We start from the raw sequence: 8046 nt of genomic DNA, 5'->3' as shown, positions 1-8046 counted from the left end.
CGATCGAAATTGGTGTTGAAATGAGCAAAATTTTGAGTTACACCTTTTCAGTGTAAAAATTGTTTTCTCAGCCAAATGAAAAGCAATAATTTTCATTTTTTCAGTAAATGGCTGGAAAAACTATAATGCTTGATACTGATTTTTTTTTAAAATCCTAGTGTTAAACTTAGGCCTGAAATTCAGTCATTTAGTGTAAGATATTCGATTTTTATAGGCTTCAGCTCGGCCCGCGAGCTTTTTCTTGGATCAACCTTTTAGCTTTTCAAAGTAATATAGTTCGCTAATGAAGGATTTTCCCCAACTTTCTAAAGCACATCACCGTGAGCTATATATCATAGTTTTGTCAGAATTTCCGTTTTGATTTCACCATCTTTCACTGTGGGCTGAAAAAATTTCTAAATCAACACGTGAAATCTAAAGGCTAGTACTAGCATTGTGGATCGATATCCCTGGGTTTAATAGGAATACCGGCATGGCTATAGTGTTGCCAGAATTTCAATATAGCAAAGAAATTCCCAGACCTATAGCGCTCCTACTGATCATGTTTAACCAGAACACCCAATTGGGGATTTAATCGCTGGTCGGGCAATTTGCTTTCAATGAAAAATTGACCTGGATAACAACAAAGGAAATATCGACTATTTCTGATGGTTGCTCTCGAGATAAAAGTACTCACCATTGCCTACTTTTACTTAGTTTGACATTTTCGGAGACTGAATGGAAAAGGGTAAAACAAAAACGGAAATTCTGACAAAACTATAACATATAGACCCACACGATGTGCTTTACAGAGGTGGGAAATATCTTTCTTTAGCAAACTATGTTAGTTTGAGACGCTAAAACATGAATTCCGTAAAAAGCTCGCAGGCGAATTCAAGGCCTATAAAAATCAAAAATATCACACTAAAAGACACAATTTGATGCTTAATTTTAACACCAGGATTTAAAAAAATGTATATCCAAGCACCAAGTTTTTAACTGACATTACTGAAGAAAAAAAAAAAATATTGCTTTATATTTGACCGAGAAAATTAATTTCATAGCAAAAAGGTGTATCTCTGAACTGTGCTGATTTTTACATGTATCGATCGACTTTTAGCGCGACTAAGCATTTCTAAAGAATTGGTTGTCCAGGCGGCAGACTGTAGAGTAGATGAGTGTATTTTGAAGTACAGTCAACATGACCGGGATGATCCCCTGCTCTTTTCGAATAGCCTGTGACGTTCTTTAACGTGCACACTACATTAATGTGAGAAAATATGCATGTACACGGGACCGACAGCTTAAAGTGCCCTCCGAAGCACTAAGCAAGTAGAGTGAAGTGTCTTGCTCAAGGACACAAAGAGTCGGACCTTTGCAATTTATACAAAGAGTTCGTATGTTTGGGACTTACTTTAGAGTCCTGGTTCCTTGGTAAACATAAAAATTCGTATTTCTAATAGAGTCAATACAGTTTGGAGCAAGAAGAACAGTTCCTTGTTTGTTAAGATGAAGACCATAGTCCTCGGATAGGTAAAAAGTACAAACGTTCCTGTTGTCAATGAATGTACATCCATACAGGGCCGTTCCTAGGGATTTTGCCGCCCTAGGCAAAGCCTGTCCCTGCCGCCCCACCAAAGCATACCAAAAAGTGTTAAGGGGTCACGCCCTTGAAAACTCATCAGTTTTGACCTATTTGTATTTTTCCTCCGTGTTTTCTTTTTATCCGCCCTCATTTTTTCTTCCCTTTTCTTTCTCCATTCACGTTTTTTTTTTTTTCGCCTTTTTGCGCCCCTCTGCGTTTGCCGCCCTAGGCGACCGCCTTACCTGGCCTAATGGTCGGAACGGCCCTGTACATAATGATTAATATTGTACATCTTAATTGAGCAGTCCATATGCACAAGCGAATGCTGATCTTTATGATATTCAGGTTTTTGTACAACTCATATAACATGTCACTATGCAGGTCATATGTGATGCGATCAAGCAAAATCAGTCGGAACTCGGCCATAATGAATTTTCAGTTTCCTATAGGATAGTAAAAAGCATTTACAAAGCTGGATTTTGCAGAAAACCCCATTGAAATTGAACAACCAGTTCCAAAGATATGAGCAATTTAAGAGTTTCCAAAACAAAAGGAAACAAAAGGAAAACCTTTCTTTGTTTGGCTATATCTCAAAATCAATATTTCCGAGTTCCGACTGATTTGGCTTGATCGCATCACATATGTCTTGACCTTCACCTAGTGTATTTGTTCATCTGTGTATGGAGAGCTGAAACTCAATCGGTAGGGCATAGTTCATTGAACTCACCGGACAGGCATTGAAAGTACTTTCATAGTTTCATAAAATTTATATCCACTAATGGATCGAGGTGATTGCATTGAAATACCTAATAAATTATACATTAGAGTTACGTAATCAATAGATAGTGCGGACACTCCCTCATTTCAAATCTTTAGTTTTGGTTTCTCTTTTGTTCAGAAACCAAAAATGAAGGGATTAAAAAGTAGAGCTGATCTGGTCTGCAATCATTACACTATTATACGCTGGCGAAGTTACGTAATAATCGGATTAACTACCATAGCAATAGGTGAAAACAATTTTTGAATATACCGCGCTGCACTGATACTTTCACGCGGTACCTCTGCATTGAACCATATCATGCTGATCACTTGCACCTGTAAGATTAGTATCTTTGAAAAGACCAGTATTATGTTCAATCTATGATTGCAGACATACACGGGTGATTAGTTCAATCTGCTTGTTGTGTAGCGCGATATGTTCAAAATTGTTTTCACCTATTGCTATGGTAGTTAATCGGATTTATTACGTAACTTCGCCAGCGTATGCTGGGAGGACACAGTATAGGGTATATAACCAGAAGTATACAATAGCCTATTGTGCTAACACAATTATTATCATGATTGATATCGGAAATCTATCCCGCGGACGACAGTTGATGCTCTCTGTCGAAGGTAGGTGGCATATTACACTCACGAGTTCTAGGCCTAGAAATCATATACATGCGCGTATATTGAAGGATGGGGCGGGTGGGGGATTTGTTTGTTTGTATGAAACATAAACGATGCATGGAGATAATTTGATTATGAATTAGTTTATTATCCCGGGAAGCACAACCCATACCTCTTTAAGAGGGGGCTCCCCTCCCTATATAACCACCTCTTCCCTAAATTACCCCTTTCCCCCTCCTCCTCCCCTACATTCGATATCTTCATCTCGAGCTCTCCTCCCCCTTCTCTTTCACTTCCAATGCTCTCTCTCATCTGCTTCTCTCTCTCCCGGCCCATATCCCACTTGCCCTCCACCCCCCCCCACACACACACCCACACATCACACAATCTCTTCTCCCCTCTATCTTCTACTTTTTGCAGTAAAAATTACTTCAGTAAAAGTCATTAGGTTATTAGAGGCCTTCCATCGATTCTGGTACATGGGATTAAGGACATGAATCGATTTTGTTTATAGCACCTATACAATTACAATAGTGGCCCTTTTGTAATGTCGAATGCAAATATTTCGATGGTCTATATTTTTTCACAGGTGAATTAGCCTAGGCTTATTCGGTTTTGTAAACCACGTCTTTCAATGTAGATTACCATGCTCGATTTCTCTCCTTGTGAATATTGCACTGCGAAATTTAAACATTTCTTTTGTACACTTAGAGTAGATAACTTGAAATCAAATAATTTTACGATTCACACCACTTATAAGAAACTGAAACCAAAACCGAAACTGACTGACACAAATGTTCGGTTTTAAACAAAAGGTAGAAACAATGATTTCGATATCTTATGATTCAAGTGGTTAGACAGGACAATAGGAAACCACGTGACCAAAAGCAAAAGCAAAACTTAAACTAAACATTTGAAATGAGGCACTCTTCCCTTGAAAACAATGCGTGATCTTTTTGCGTTGGAAAAGAAACCACGTGAATAAAAAATTAACCTTAATGAAACGACCTTGAAATGTAATGTAACGTATAAAAATACTAGAAGAAGAAGATTTTTTTATCTACACAATGTACAAAATGTGTCAATTTAAAGAAATTTGGTTGAGTGGTTTTGTTACGCCACAAAAAACCTTAAAATGATATAGCATAGTATCCCTCCTATAGTGCCATCCGGACCACTGTGCTTATCGTGCAATATTAATGTTAACAGCGTTATGTGTTTAAAGGTCAGGTATATTGCAAAAACAAGTTTATCTCTATTCGAAGAGAATATTTATTACATTACAGGTTGACACTCGTTGGAATTTTTTTATGCGTAGTTCTCCTGAAAAAAGAGAAATTATGGGGTAACTTCGGGCTCGTACGTTTTAATTTTCAAGGCAGCGGGCTATGACGTAGGTAAATGAAGCGGACACTATATCGTGCTCTCATTTACTTGTGTGACAAGTTTGCCATTAGCAACAATAAGTTGTACTATTATTTACCATAACAATGCTTCATAACAATATGCAGACTATTGTTCTCATTTCGGCAACAAAGGCCACACAGTATTATTACTATGCGTTTGCTTTGTAATATTTCATCCAACTGATATCGCACAGGGAAATCAGATGTACATGAGTTTGTGGACTTAGCACGGTTTATATGCTAGTCATTCTACCGAGACTGCTCTTGTTGACATGGTTGACGATTGGCTGACGAGCATCAACAGCGGTGAATTGACTGGTGTTGCCTTTATCGACCTTAGAAAAGCGTTCGACACCGTAAATCATGATATTTTGCTTAGAAAGCTCCATTATATTGGGGCATCTGAAGATACAGTTAAATGGTTTGCATCGTATTTATCTTGTAGAAAGCAAAGAGTTACTTTTAAGGGTATTGTCTCTGATTCTCTTGAAATAAAAGTTGGTGTTCCGCAGGGCAGTATATTGGGCCCATTATTATTTTTGATTTTTATCAATGATATGCCAAATGTAATATCACATGGGAAAATATCTATGTACGCAGACGATACCACTCTGTCTGTCAGTGGTACTGATACTGATATTATTTCTAAAAAGCTCACTGACGATCTTTCTGCAATTAAGGCATGGTTAAATGTAAACAAATTGTTTCTTAATACTGATAAGACAAATGTTATGCTCATTGGTAGTGAGCCTAAGTTACGTAATGATAAATGCTCTGCTTTTTCAGTTTCCATTGATGATTGTCAACTTGTAAGAGTCCATAGTGCCAAATGTCTTGGTGTAAAGATAGATTCTAAATTACTTTGGCACGATCATGTTAATTCAGTCATACAGAAATTGTTTTGTAAAATAGGACTCTTGAGACGTCTAAAACATTTCTTGACGTTCGCACTCTTAATGTTTTATATAAGGCTCTTATCCAACCGCAGTTCGACTATTGCAGTGTAGTTTGGTTTGGTCGCTTCAATGAAGATGTACGTAAATTATGTGTTTTACAAAAGCGATGTGCTAGAATAATATTGCGTGCCAACTACCTTACGTCTTCTGATATAATGTTTCCTATATTAGGTTGGGAATCACTTCCAAATCGTGCAATGTATTTCAAATCACTGTTAATGTTTAAATGTCTTAACGATATATCACCACAGTACCTTATCAACAGGTTTTCTTATGTACATGAAAAACATAATGTGAACACCAGACAAGCTGCGTCCAATTTATTGGCTCTACCGCCTTGCACAAATGGTTATGACACTGGGTACTTTAAATCATCTTTTTCATACAGTGGGGTTGAGGTTTGGAATAAACTGAGTAATGATGTAAGAAGTTCTATAAATGTGCAGACTTTTAAGCAAAGGTTCAAGTCTTAAAAAAAAAAAAAATTGAGCATGTACTTGTTAATGATGTATTTCTTGTACTTTGAAAATTGTATATATTTCTGTATTTTAATTTTGTATCTAATAGTTGTATATTTTATATAAATTGCATGTTGAAAATTGTTGCCATTTAATGTTATGTAAATGTATTGCAGGGCCCCATGTAAGACCAGCTATCGGCTGAATTGGGCTACCCTGGATAAATATGAATAAAATAAATAAATAAATAAATAAATAAATAAATGATCACGATGAAGTTCTAAGCTCAAAATATTTATTTATTTTTTAGGCCTAATATTTCCCATGATATTGATATACATATGAATTATAATATCACAATTTACTAATATATAAAAAAGAAGCGGCTGATTTTATCCATATGTTCAAAAACCATTAAATTTGTAATACTTTTTTAGAGGTTTTTTTGTGTGAACAACAACAGTATACGTTTTGTCCACTGATAACGTTTATAGTCCCTTTTTCAAAGCATTTCATGACGTCACCTTTTTTCTAGGCTAAATCTGTCTCGTTCGAAGGAACTCACCGCTTAAGTTGGTTTTTTCGGAATATCAATTTTAAACGTCTTATTTTCCCAAAAAAGGAGTCATTTTCATTGTCCTTATAATTATTAGCTTGCCAATGATATGATGTTGTTTTTGCAATAGACTTGCCCTTTAATGATGTGGCAGAATCGCTGAGTCGATATAAACCATAAAACATCCCGAATCACCGCAGCATGCGCCATACGCCAAGTGTTTTTAAAATGTGTAAAAACCCAACTTGATGCTAATGCTAATTTATTGCGGATGCTGAGGAAGTGTAATTACCTTTTTGAAATAGCCGAGTGGGCGGGTATTCAATGAAATCTTTCTGTGTAAAATCTGCAGCATGCTATGTATAAATGAATATATGAATATTAACTGCATATCATATGTAACGATTCGTGATACCCAATTGTGGTACAGGTGATGTCGTTTAGGAGGGAGATAATTTTATTTCAATTGTATATACACCAAAATATTTCTTTAGTTTAGTGAAAATTGAGACTGAAAAGATGGTGACAATTTCATGTAAAAATTACTGCAGACCCCGCCAAAGATTACTGTTTCGTTTTTATGGTAATCTAATTTTTTTTTCTGAAATAAACTTTTGGGTCTAGTGTGGATTTTTTCTATAAAATGGAAAAACCAAAAACGTTTATACAAGAAAACTGGTAGAATCTACCCGACAGACCTACCACGTGCAACCCACCGAAGTCAGAAATCGATACACGTATTGTGTTTATGTACTGTTAATCAACGCACTGAATAGTCTATTGTTCTATTGTGTCCGATTTGAGCGCTGACATATTGGAAAATGTTGCCAATCAATATTCATGAGAGTGCACATTCAACGTCCTATTTTTGAAATTGGGTGACTTGTGCTTGGCAGGTGTAAAATACATCCGACTGGGCGTTTTTTAATACGTAACGCATAAAGGCATTGACATCATCGATATGTAGAAGTTATCTACATAACTTAAGATTGAAGATAGCTATACGTTAGAATTAATGGCCGAGTGGTTTAGCGCGTTGGTAGACGGGTACAGGGCCGGATTTACCATTGGGCCAGATGGGCCCGGGCCAAGGGCCCCAAATTATCCTTGCATCTTCCTTATTATAGTTGTCCTATAAACACCATGTTTTGGACCAAAATAAGGTAACATTTTGCGCTTCGCGTATTTTATTTTAGGCTAAAATAGCCTAAAATATAATTTTTTCACGCACTTTACGCGCAAATGTCATAGTTAAATCTATGCTAGTCTAATCCTTAATTGTAATACTCCCCCAGCAAACACAAAACGTTTTCGACATCATTCGCAAAAGGTTATAAAAGGTTGTTAGAAAACGTTTAGATGTCGGGTTATATAAAGGATACATTAATGGTATAAAACGTTTTCATAACATTAAATGACATTTGTTGGTGATTTTACTGCACAGCAAACACAAATATTTTACAGAAAACATTTAAATGTCGGGTTATATAAAGGGTATAAAAACGTTTTAACAACATTCCAAAAACATTTTTGAAAACTTGGTACAAATCATTCTAAACAGAATGTTATTTTGGGTTGAAAAAATATTTTGCAAAAAATGGTTGCCCAAAATATTGACAATAACGTTTTTAAAATGTTTTCACGACCTTTATATAACCCGACATTTAAATGTTATTAAAACGTTTTGTAAAAAACATTTTAAGAACATATCTGTGTT

The sequence above is a fragment of the Amphiura filiformis genome, chromosome 14, assembly GCF_039555335.1.
Source record: "Amphiura filiformis chromosome 14, Afil_fr2py, whole genome shotgun sequence".
NCBI lineage: Eukaryota > Metazoa > Echinodermata > Ophiuroidea > Amphilepidida > Amphiuridae > Amphiura > Amphiura filiformis.
This window is presented reverse-complemented; position numbering follows the sequence as displayed.